Here is a 10668-nt window from a genome sequence, read left to right on the forward strand (position 1 = left end):
CAGAGCCCCGAGCTCCCGCGGGACAGATCACTAGGGAAGAGCCTTCGCTCCTCCGGGTTCAGCCCAGGGCGAGCACAATAAACAGAACAAGAAAAATTATCCATGAAGAATCAAGCAAACGGGTTTTACGGAGACACAAAAACCACGGCAGGGAAGTTCCGTGCCCGCAGCAGCCAGGCAGGCTCCAGCCCTGTTGGAGGGGTTGTCCCTTCCAGCCACCGGCGCTCCCGCTGGGCTGAGGCACTTTGTGCTCACTCCAAGGCCAGGGTCTGCATCTCCGCTTGGAATATATTGCCCAGAATATCTCAGATGAGAAATGAAACGAGAGCAAGAGATGAGCACGTACTTATAGCGCGGTGAGATCACGCTGTGGTGAAGCTTGAAGCATTTCATCTTAACAATACCTACTTAGAGAGTTTTTTTACAAGGCAGGGGCGAAGTAATCCAGAACAGGGCAGTATAAATGCTGCCTTCGGCAAAAACAGACAAGACGGAACAAAATTCAGGAAATCCTAACGCCAAACCTCCGCGATACTCTTTGAGCCTTGCAAGCGCAGGGTGCACATAATGACCCTGGAAGGGTGGCTTCGATCCCCACTGTGCCAGGCAGCCGTGGGACAAGCTCTACTTCCAAACCTTCCATCTATAAAATGGAAATACAGCACTGAGAGAAGCAGAGTACAGAGCCGAGTGCTATCGATGTACAGTGTGACTTTGGGCTGTTTCTGATTAACAAAAAAAAACCCAAACCAGATCCCGGCACGGGAAGGAGAATGCTGTAAATACAAGTTCCAATAAAGCCCAGAGAAGGTCTGGAGCCAATTCAAGTGGCACTGCTGTTTGCTTTCTTTTCTTCCCCAATTCCCCCAAAACCCCTTCACACCAAAGAGGAGCTGTGCTCCCACATTAGCTGTCTCCATTACAAAAGCAAAGTTCTCCAACGATTACCTCCCTTTTGCCGCAGCAGGGTAGGATTCTAACGATGCTTCTGACCTAAGGCGGTCAAGACCAATCATTAAGGACATAAGGCAAGCTCAGAAAATTGCAAAAATCTGCTCAGTTTGAACTAATCCTCGTGCTCAGCCTTCTCTTGCTCCATGATTCAGCAAGTGCAGCAGCCTTTTAAATAAAGCTTCCTGTTTGCAAAAATTGCTGCATAAAGCGTGTTGCTTCACGATAAAACCCAATAGCTCCTTTCAACAAAACTGCCATTTGTCCTCTTGCTTTTCCATTTATTTCTTCCCGCTTGTAGTAACTTTACTCTCAGAACCACCTCAAGCAGCGAGCTAGAGCAAAGGCTGAGCCCCCTGAAGAACAACTCAAGACAAGCGGCGAGTCTGCCGAGCCGATATATGGTCCCATTTACGTGGATTCCAGAAGCTCCTGGAGACTTCACGACTCTGCCTCGTGCAGAGCAGGCAGCAGAGGCCATTGCTACCCCGGTTCGAGGCTCAGCACCGGCGCTACCCCTGCTTTAGATGCAAAAAACCAGCGCCCCAGCGGCTCAGCCCAAGGTCACAAAGGAAGTTTGAACCAGTCCCAGATGTTTGGAGACTTAGTTCAATGCCTTAGGGACAAAGTGTCAGGAGGGCAGTTAAGGCTGGAGGCGGATTAACTCCTCGTGCGTTGCCCAGAGGACACCACAAGTAAGTCAACGCACACATCTCGGCTATTAATACCCACACAACGGCCAGATCCTCGCAACGCAACCCCCTGTTGGTATTTCCTGCTTACAGACTGGGAACACAAACAACCCCCAAGCTTCACGCAGGACTCGGGGTTTGCAAAGCTCACACGTCTCCGAGGAGCGAGAAAGGCAGCGCTCTACCCACCGCGTCGACGGGAAGGGCCACGGCACAGGAGCTGCGACCCCTTTCCTCGCGTGCTTCAACCGCTCGGTAACGCAACAGCCTTTCCAAAAATAAACTGCTGATGCGAGGCTGGAGAAGATTAAAGCCGAGTTTTCCTGGGGCAGGGGAGAACGTGGCTGGATCCCAAGCAATGCCTTCTCAGCCCTTCTTGGCAGGCTTCAGGAAAGCCCGTGGAGAGCAGCCCGGTTCGATTCCAGCTGTCGGAGAGGCTGCAAAAGGAGTGAAAGCAGCGATCGTAGGCTTCTGCACACCTCAACTTCTTCGTCCAGAGTTTGATTTTCCATTAAAAAAAGCCATCGGTTGGGAGGATTGCTCCCACTCCAAACTCCTTGGCTGCCCTCCTCCCAGAGTCTTCCTGCACTGTCACCTCCTTATGCCTTTTCCCTCTGTTCAGCAGATTCCTCCCGAACACAACCGCCTCTCACCCAACAAACCGAGGAACATCTGTGCATCCGCCTGGTCCGTTCTGCTCGGGTCTGAAGAGTCCACAGAGCACTCAGCTCAACGGGAGCTTCATTCCCAGTGCCACTTTCAGCTGATTGTAGGACACCTGACAAAATACGTGCTTTCTGCCTTCCTGAGCGTTCTCCACTATCCACGGCAGAGTTAGCTCTAAAAGCACAATGTTTAAGAGCTTGGCATTGTCATTTTACATCTGTTGCATCTTATCAGTTAAAAAATCAATTTCAGACATGCTATAGAAAAATGTGGGTGGCCAGTTAAGAGAGAGGATCATTATATAATGCTTTGCAGAGAATCCAGGCATTTTAAAGACATGCAGAAGTCTTGCTTCACATTCCAGGCCTGTGCATTTGCTGTATATAAAATTCTCCCACTAACGTTACTGCCTCTGTTTTTCTATTGGAAAAAAGAAAAAGGAAGTACAGTTATTCGCATTTAGAACTTCAAACATCGTGATGTTGCCAAACATTTTACAACCAGACACGGTAATTGCCCCCTACCTGATGCAGAAAAGCTCTGCTAAGGACCAAGGGGCCACAAGGGGAGAGGTGCAACTTAAGTTACAGAGAGAAATCCTGATGGCAAAACGAATCGGGAAAGGATTACAGAGCTTGAATGACTACACGTAAATTAAAGAGCGGATCTGGATTCTCAGCCCTCAGACCCTGTGTACGAACAACTCAAAGTGCAATGCAGAGTATCTCAAGCTGGCTGTGACGTAGCACTGCCCACGCTTCCTCCTGCTGGAACTCACCAGGTCCTCACTGTGGTGCTTCAAAACCTAAAACTAGAGGTAATGGCAGATCACTGACTCGCCCACAAGAATTAGCAGACTCAGAACAGCACTACTACTGAGCTGCTACAGCGTCTCCATAGATTTACACACTGCTTTAACACCTCTCCTTCTCAGAAAGCACCTATGACACATGAAAAATCACCACTGAAACTCCGTTAGTTCTGGGCTACAAAGCAGAAATTTTCCTGGCAATTAACACATGGGAGCAGAAAAGCAACACCTATAAGGAAAGAACACTGGGATCATAAACATCTGCGCAAAGCATCCAGTTTGCAAACATGAAAAGAACGAAACCGCCGGAGCAGACAAATTGCTCCTACTGGGATTTGAACGCACCGTTCCAGGAAATCTGGATACTTGAGATGTGGCGCTGAGGTTAAGTCAAAGCTGAGGGGCACACGCATTAACCGTGCAGCCGCTTCCAGCACAGAAGACTGGAAAGCGTCATTCCTAAACCGAGGCAGCGTTCTGACGCCGGGCTCCTTCCACGGCCGAGGGGTGCCGACGGCTCCACGGAGAGGAGGCTGATAACACGGGAATGACTCGCTTCTCGCCCTCAGCACAGGTCACCCTCCTGCAGCTCCACCATTAATGTTGTGGCAGCCCGTGCAAAGCCAGGACTAAACCGTAACAAAGCTATTTTCAGAGATTTACAAAGGCGCAATGCAGGTTTTGCTCTCTCTGTTTTTCGGAACGTAACTTCTTTCCTCACAGAAACGCTGCTTACACCAGACAGAGCTGAGTCAGGCAGTCAATCCACCAAGGAACGACAATTGCATTTCCAATTAGAGCAAACAGGTGAAGACACGCAGCACATACGTCGCAAAGAAGAATTCGGTGCCTGCTGGAGGTGCTTTTCCCCACTCCAATTGCAGGCAGCTCTTTCCAGAAAATTCCTCTCAAGCACAAGGAAAAGAATACAGTTTCTCAGCGCGTGCATTTCTTTGCACAAATACTGAACAAATCTTGGAAACTAAACTCGGTGGAAGCTGGCTGAAAGTGTCACGTTGCGGCATAAAAGATGTTGAAGACCGAAAATGAGGTTACAGATTTACCCACATGTTCGTAAGGAGAATCTGTTTACTCCACAGCTGCATACGCGAATCAAGCCAGTTTTATGGGAGTAGTAAGTGTTTTCAACAGCTGTATCCACAAACCTCCCTTGAATTCTCAGATACATGATTGTTTACGTACCACGAACTCCTCTCCACGGCAGGGTGTGCTTTCCTCTCATCTACTAGAGCCACAATCAACTCACATTTCCCAGTGGACCCTTTTAGATCAAGTTTAGATCAGGACTGTAGTGAAGAAGTACTCGACAGCTTCAATAAATCTTAACTACACACCTACAACTTTTCATGGAAACTACCACCTAAACTTTCCTGGCACCCAGGTTTTGAAGAGGGAGAGGTAAGCGAGAGTATGAGACTGAAACTTCATCATCACATCAAATGTGAAAATTCATGGATATTTACATAAACCAACAGAGAGCCAGAGAGCAAATCTCCTACAAGTAAAACAACTGAGTCCAGCAAACAAGAGACTCTGAAGCCCACCACCATGCTGAAATCCTGCCTATTTCCAACCCTGGGACATATTGCAAAAAAATCCCAAGACACTCTTTTCAACGCACCAGAAGGATGAAGGCACCTGTGGGAAGGACAGGACTCCCAATTTCCATTTACGGCTGACGTCACAGTTAAGACTTGTGCTCCCTGTAGTAGAGTACATTCCCTATTCCTAAGCGTGCTAATCTGCGAGACCAAATACACAGGACAGACAGATTAAAAGGCTTAATCCTATTGCACTAAATGAAATACACATGGAAGGGATGTGTTAATACCTGCCAGCCAGGCACAGCTGGTGGTGAGCACAACTGAAAAAGCAGCAATGACACCATGTAAGGTCTGAGCAGCAAGACAAACCTTTGGCCATCTCGCTTCTCTTTTTCCGGATGGTCCTAAAGCAGAAGCTTCAGGCCGTTCTGCCTTGAAAGCTTCCAGGTTTATTCTTCAGCGCTTGCCAATTATTCAGCAATGCCAACCTCGCACGCAAAAATTAGAGCCAGCCATTCCGAGGACAAAGCCAAACCCCTTCCCTGTTTCCCACCAGATAAATTAGAGCCAAAGCCTGTTTAACAAGGTGAATTTTCCTCAAAGTTCCTAAGATCATGAGCTCAAGCATATGATGCCAGAATGGATGGGAAAAAGCGGTGACCTTCATAAGGGCAGGACATGTGAAAATGACCCAGGTGTCATTGCACAACACGCCAAGCCAGCCCCAGAGCTGCTGGAGCTCTGGCTCCACAATCAGGCACTTGCTTTCCAGGTACCCAGCAGCAAAGGCAGAGCCACCAACAACGGACTCAGCAGATTCCCTCACACTTTCTGGCTGACACTGGGGCACTTGGGGACCGTGCCTGGCCCCCTGCACACTGGGAGACCCCAAGGTTTCCACTTTGCCAGCTCCTTTTCAGAGTGAAGCAATGGCTCCCAACAAAGATTGCGAACAGCTCCAGCCGTGTTGCCCAACACGGACAGTTCAGCCAGCCCGAAGTTCAGAGCGCGCTGTGGAAGAGCCAGCGTTTCAACCAGTGGAGCAACACCACGCGGCAACTGATCCTTTAACTGCCAAATTGTTGGGTTTCTTTATGGACGGAGCAGAACTAGGTGCCGAGGTGCACTGGACAGCTAAGAAGGCAGCAGGAAATCTGCACCAGTTTTCAAAGTGACAGCAACTCCGTGAAGGATCAGCTCAGGAACTGTAAAAAGGAAAAGGTGAGCTCATACACGCTCTTGAAACCAGCATCACCAACCCCCACTCCTCACTTGCAGGAGGAGGCTGAGTCGGGTCGGTGCAAGAGCTACAACAACCACACATTTAACCTCTGGGCTTGCAGGCTCATGCTATAAAAGAACAAGAGAGTTGGCATCGCTAATAGAAAAGCATCCACCCAAGCTAAAATCCCCCACTAGCGAGAGGACAGCCCTACACTTACAGATGGCTCCTGGCAGTGGAATTGTATTTCCTTAAACCGAATGTATGGCAGGGGGTGCCAGTGGGCTCTGTCACCTGCATTATGCAACGGGAGACAGAAAGGACGGGTCACGCACACGTTACGCTACATCAAAGAATCCCTCCAAGCAGGAGGCAAAATAAATAGTTGCAGAAAAAAAAAGAAAGGTCTGGTTTGAGTGCATATGCTGCCCTTTATTCTTAAAAGCATTACAGACACTCGCTCTGCAATCTGCTCCCATCATCACGGGAGCATTTCCAGCTGATTACATGCGACGGAGCAGAGTTCACATACAACATGGGCTCGACATGCTGGCACTGACTACAGGGGCCGGAGCTAAACAAAGCTTTTCCAAAAGAAGTGCAAAAAATGTCAATCATCAAGACAGGGAAAGCCAAGCACTGTCTCCAGGGAAGGGCAGGCAGAAGCTTGGATTTCTGATGTGTACGGTGTCAGGAGCATCCCCCTCTCCACACACGGTCCAAGGGCAGCATGTTGGGAGGGGAAGAGAAGGGAAAATGGGAAGGTAACACCCAAACAGCACTACCCACAGGGCTTCCACATTTTCAGCTCACAAACACTCCCACGTCTGGCGACTTCGGTGCTGAGCTCAACCGAAGACAAAACTCAGAAGAGATGAGGAGATTTCAGAAGAAGAGAGAAAGGAAAACGCTCACTGGAATAATTTTTAGAAGAGTTTGCATTTAGTTTCTCACACACATAACGTGAGATGCAGCCTCCACCAGTACCTTATGAAGAGCACTCTCAAACTGGAGTGCCTGCATCTGTTGGGGAGCAAACCTTGACCACCCAACACGCAGACACAGGATTTTGAATGAAGCACTGAAGTTGAAAAAGCAGCCTTGCTTATTCTGGGTGGGGAAACCGATCTCTAAGAGAGGACAGAAATTTGACATGCGCAAAATTTTAACAAATCTCTTTAATGAGGTTCTCAGAATACCAATTGGCAGTGTGCTCCCCTCCTTTGCATCCGACTAGGTGGAGTTTTGAGGAATACAAGTAAAAGTAAGCAAAACATTCCTGCAGAAATTCAATAAGCGGAGCAGCGTTATGAATGTCATAGAAAACAGCCTGGAGCTGACAATATCCCAGAACTGCAGAGTGGAACTAGCAGCACTGCTAAGGTAAGCATTCCTCACTCTTCATTTCGAGCTAAGCTCTACTGTTTCCATAGTACTGGGGAAAATGCAACTCAGTGGAAGAAAACACATTAGGAAAAAAAAAATTTAAATGTAGAGAAAATTAGCAGGACATATCTAGTTGGTGCAGACTCCCAGGTTGTGCTGAAGCACAATTCCTTGGAGAGGTGCAAGACTTTCGCTTCACCTTCCCTCCACCCAGCCCTTCCAGAGAAATGGACTCAAGCTGCCTGGGCAACCACAAATTCCTAATCAAAAAATACCACGCGGCTCACGCGGCAGCGCTAAGCTGGCTACAGCTGGCAACCTCCTCGCGCTGTGTTCTCTCTCCCCCTTTTTCTTTTGTGAGACGATTTAACAAGCTACAGAATCCCAAGAGATGTGACAATCAACCCACAGAAATTAAGCATCATGTTTTGAACTGTACACGCCCATCTGTGCCGTTCCCTCTTGACAGACACACGAAAGGTCCGAGTTTGGAGTAAAAACGTTGCCAAAAGGAGCTGGAGCAAAAACCCAACTCTGGCAGGGAGCGTTTCATTCCCACCGTCTCTCATTCCCCCTGTCTGGGGAGAAGTGATGCACCAATTAAGCGTTTCTGGATGGTAGAACACGTGTCATCCTCTGTCAGGTGTCCGTTCTGATAAACAGCTGCGTGCTCAACGGAATCAACAGGATTAGAACAAGTCAAAGTTACATCTTTTTTCCAGCACCCACAGAGATCTGATCCATCACACATCTTAGTGGCTATTTGGGATTTCTATAAGGGAACCTCGCACCTAGAAGTGATTAAACAAAGACACTTGGTTGAGTCTTAGATATGCTCTTTCAAGAGAAAATAAACACTCTCCATGCGTTCCCCCATCTCTCAGCACCAACAAGACTGCCCAAAAGACGTGCCCTCTTCCTATCCCACCTAAGCTCGAACGTCTCGTTTGCCCCTCCAGCCGAAGCAAAGCCATCTCCATTCATGTCTTGTCATCATGAAACCCCTCCCAGCCTGCTCCCTTCCCCAGCAAACCAGTTCTTCCTTTTCAGACCAGTCACAGCCTAGAACTGATGCCCAGAACTGCAGCACTTGTGTCTGACCTCGAGTAGAAAAGAAACAGGTAACTAGGCCACGCACAGCAAAGCCAGAGAAACAAAGACTCAGAGACTCGATTGCCTCTCCCTACCTCAATTAAAAGGCAAATGCAATTATTTTGTGCTAATAACTGCATCTAGAGTGCACTATTGCCTCAGGGAGGCTAAACAAGTGAGACGGAGGCTCGTGCAACATCCCATTTCCTTTGTGACATTGCCAAGATCGGTGACACGAAGGCTTTGAATTTAGGGTGGCACTGAAGTGTCGAATCGTTCCGACAGATGGGCAGAGACCCCGCGCGCCTTCGGGACAGGCTCGCCGGGCACCGATCCCAGCCCGTCACGATAAGCAGGGAGAAACGTTGAGCTTAAGTCAAAAGGAAATTAGTCGCTCTGATATCAGAGACCAAACACGATGGGGTGGGAGAAGAGGCCCTCGAGGAAGGGAGCACAGCACTGGAGACTTAAGAGCAGCGACAAAGCCTCCACTTGAGCATCTGGAGCAGAGTTTTGCCCTTCAGCGCAGCCCACACCAGCAGTCAAGCCACTTCACCCACACAGCTCAATTTAAGCATGTATCAAATCCCTGTGCTCCGGCTTAATCAGAAGTCCCCGAAGGCCAAAGAAAGACGTGGCCGAGCAAGAAACTAACTGGCAACAATCACAGAATGTCAGGGGTTGGAAGGGATCTCGTCTCGTCCAGCCCCCACACAAAGAAGGCAACTTCATACCACTGCACTGACTCCAGATGAAATTCTTTCTTGATGAGCTTTTTAATTGAATGCCCAAAGAGCAAGTAACAGGGAAATGAGAGAGCAAAGACAGTACAGGCAAGAAGGCAAAGAGAAAAGCGACCCCAGGGTGACTTGCATGGGGACACTAAGGACACACCTGAGACCGTGACAAGCTCTGGCTCGTTCTTGGCATGCGGCAAGCAAAAAGCATCAACTTAAGACAAACGGTTCTTAAGAAAGCTTAAGAAAAGTAGGCTGGAAATGGAAAAGGACGTCTTTTCACTCTAGAAGCACCTCGTTACAAAGCAGGCATGAGAGCGAACGGCCGAGGCAGTAAATTATTCCCGAATGATGAGATAGTTCCTATAAAGTTGTCGTTACTTCTCTGTGCTATCTGGAGAACAGAGATAAGGTTAAAGCTGAAAAATACAAGTAAATCAGGCAGCCAAACGATGTGTATTAAATGCTAAGGTCCCTTCCCTGCTAAATGCTTCCAAAGAGGCCAGAAAGGCAGGTACCGCTCCCCGGAGAGCCAGCAGAGACATCTGTAACATCCCAAACCCCAGCAAAGCGAATAAATAATGGCACAGGCAGCAGAGAGAGCTCTTTCCTACACACTTCACCGTACACCTTAAGCTTCCAGCTCCGTTTATATCCACCTGCCAGATTTGATTTTGCCCGAGATGACAAGCCGGCCTCAAACAGCTTTTTCTCCCTCACCAGGAAAAACACACATTTTCTTTGGGGAACACGCACAACATAGGATAATATGTTTCAAAACCCTTGAAATATTTCTGCCCACTCTATTTGAAAAGATAAAAACAGCTCTCGGCTTTTTCCTCTGTTAAATACAATTCTCCCAGCCAGGAGCTGCTTTTAGTGGCAGAGACACGTTTTTAATGTACAGGAGGAATGTATATATGCAAGTCAGACTACTAAATTATAAACTTCTGCAGCGATAAAACTCTCCATTACTTCAAACAATTTCAAGGTCATTGCAACTCTATCCCAGCAAATAATTATATCTCAGCTGTAACAACTTAGAGCCATATAACCACCAGCATCCTAAGGCTTTTCAGATGGCTTCAAAAGCTCACCCACCACTGACAGCGACAGCTTTCGAGACGGAAAGCACAAACTCCTTTTCTCAGACAGCAGCTCTGCAGAGCTGTCTCGGAGCAGCACCGAAGACCGTTAAATTGTACCCAACTTTCCTGAGCAATATAGAAGAAAAAGCATAAGTCAAGCATGAGCGAGTTGTGCAGCAAACCAGAATCTTTAATTATCTCAAACTGAGATGATGTCAGAGACCAAAAACTCGGGTCTTGTGAAGCAGTTAAGGCCAACGTACAAAAAACCCAGCCCGGTATATAGTTACACATACACAATTCAAGTGCAATGTCTAACGTTCAAAATTTGACTTCGAGATTCAAATGTTTTCTTGTCAATCGCACCTCACGAGCCGATATTCATCCACTTGATCTTCGTGGCTGAAGAACTGGGTCCAGCCCATGCCAGTCACCGAGCCGGCAGGAGAGCCCGCGCC

The sequence above is a fragment of the Apaloderma vittatum genome, unplaced genomic scaffold (assembly GCF_000703405.1).
Source record: "Apaloderma vittatum isolate BGI_N311 unplaced genomic scaffold, ASM70340v1 scaffold20453, whole genome shotgun sequence".
Lineage (NCBI taxonomy): Eukaryota > Metazoa > Chordata > Aves > Trogoniformes > Trogonidae > Apaloderma > Apaloderma vittatum.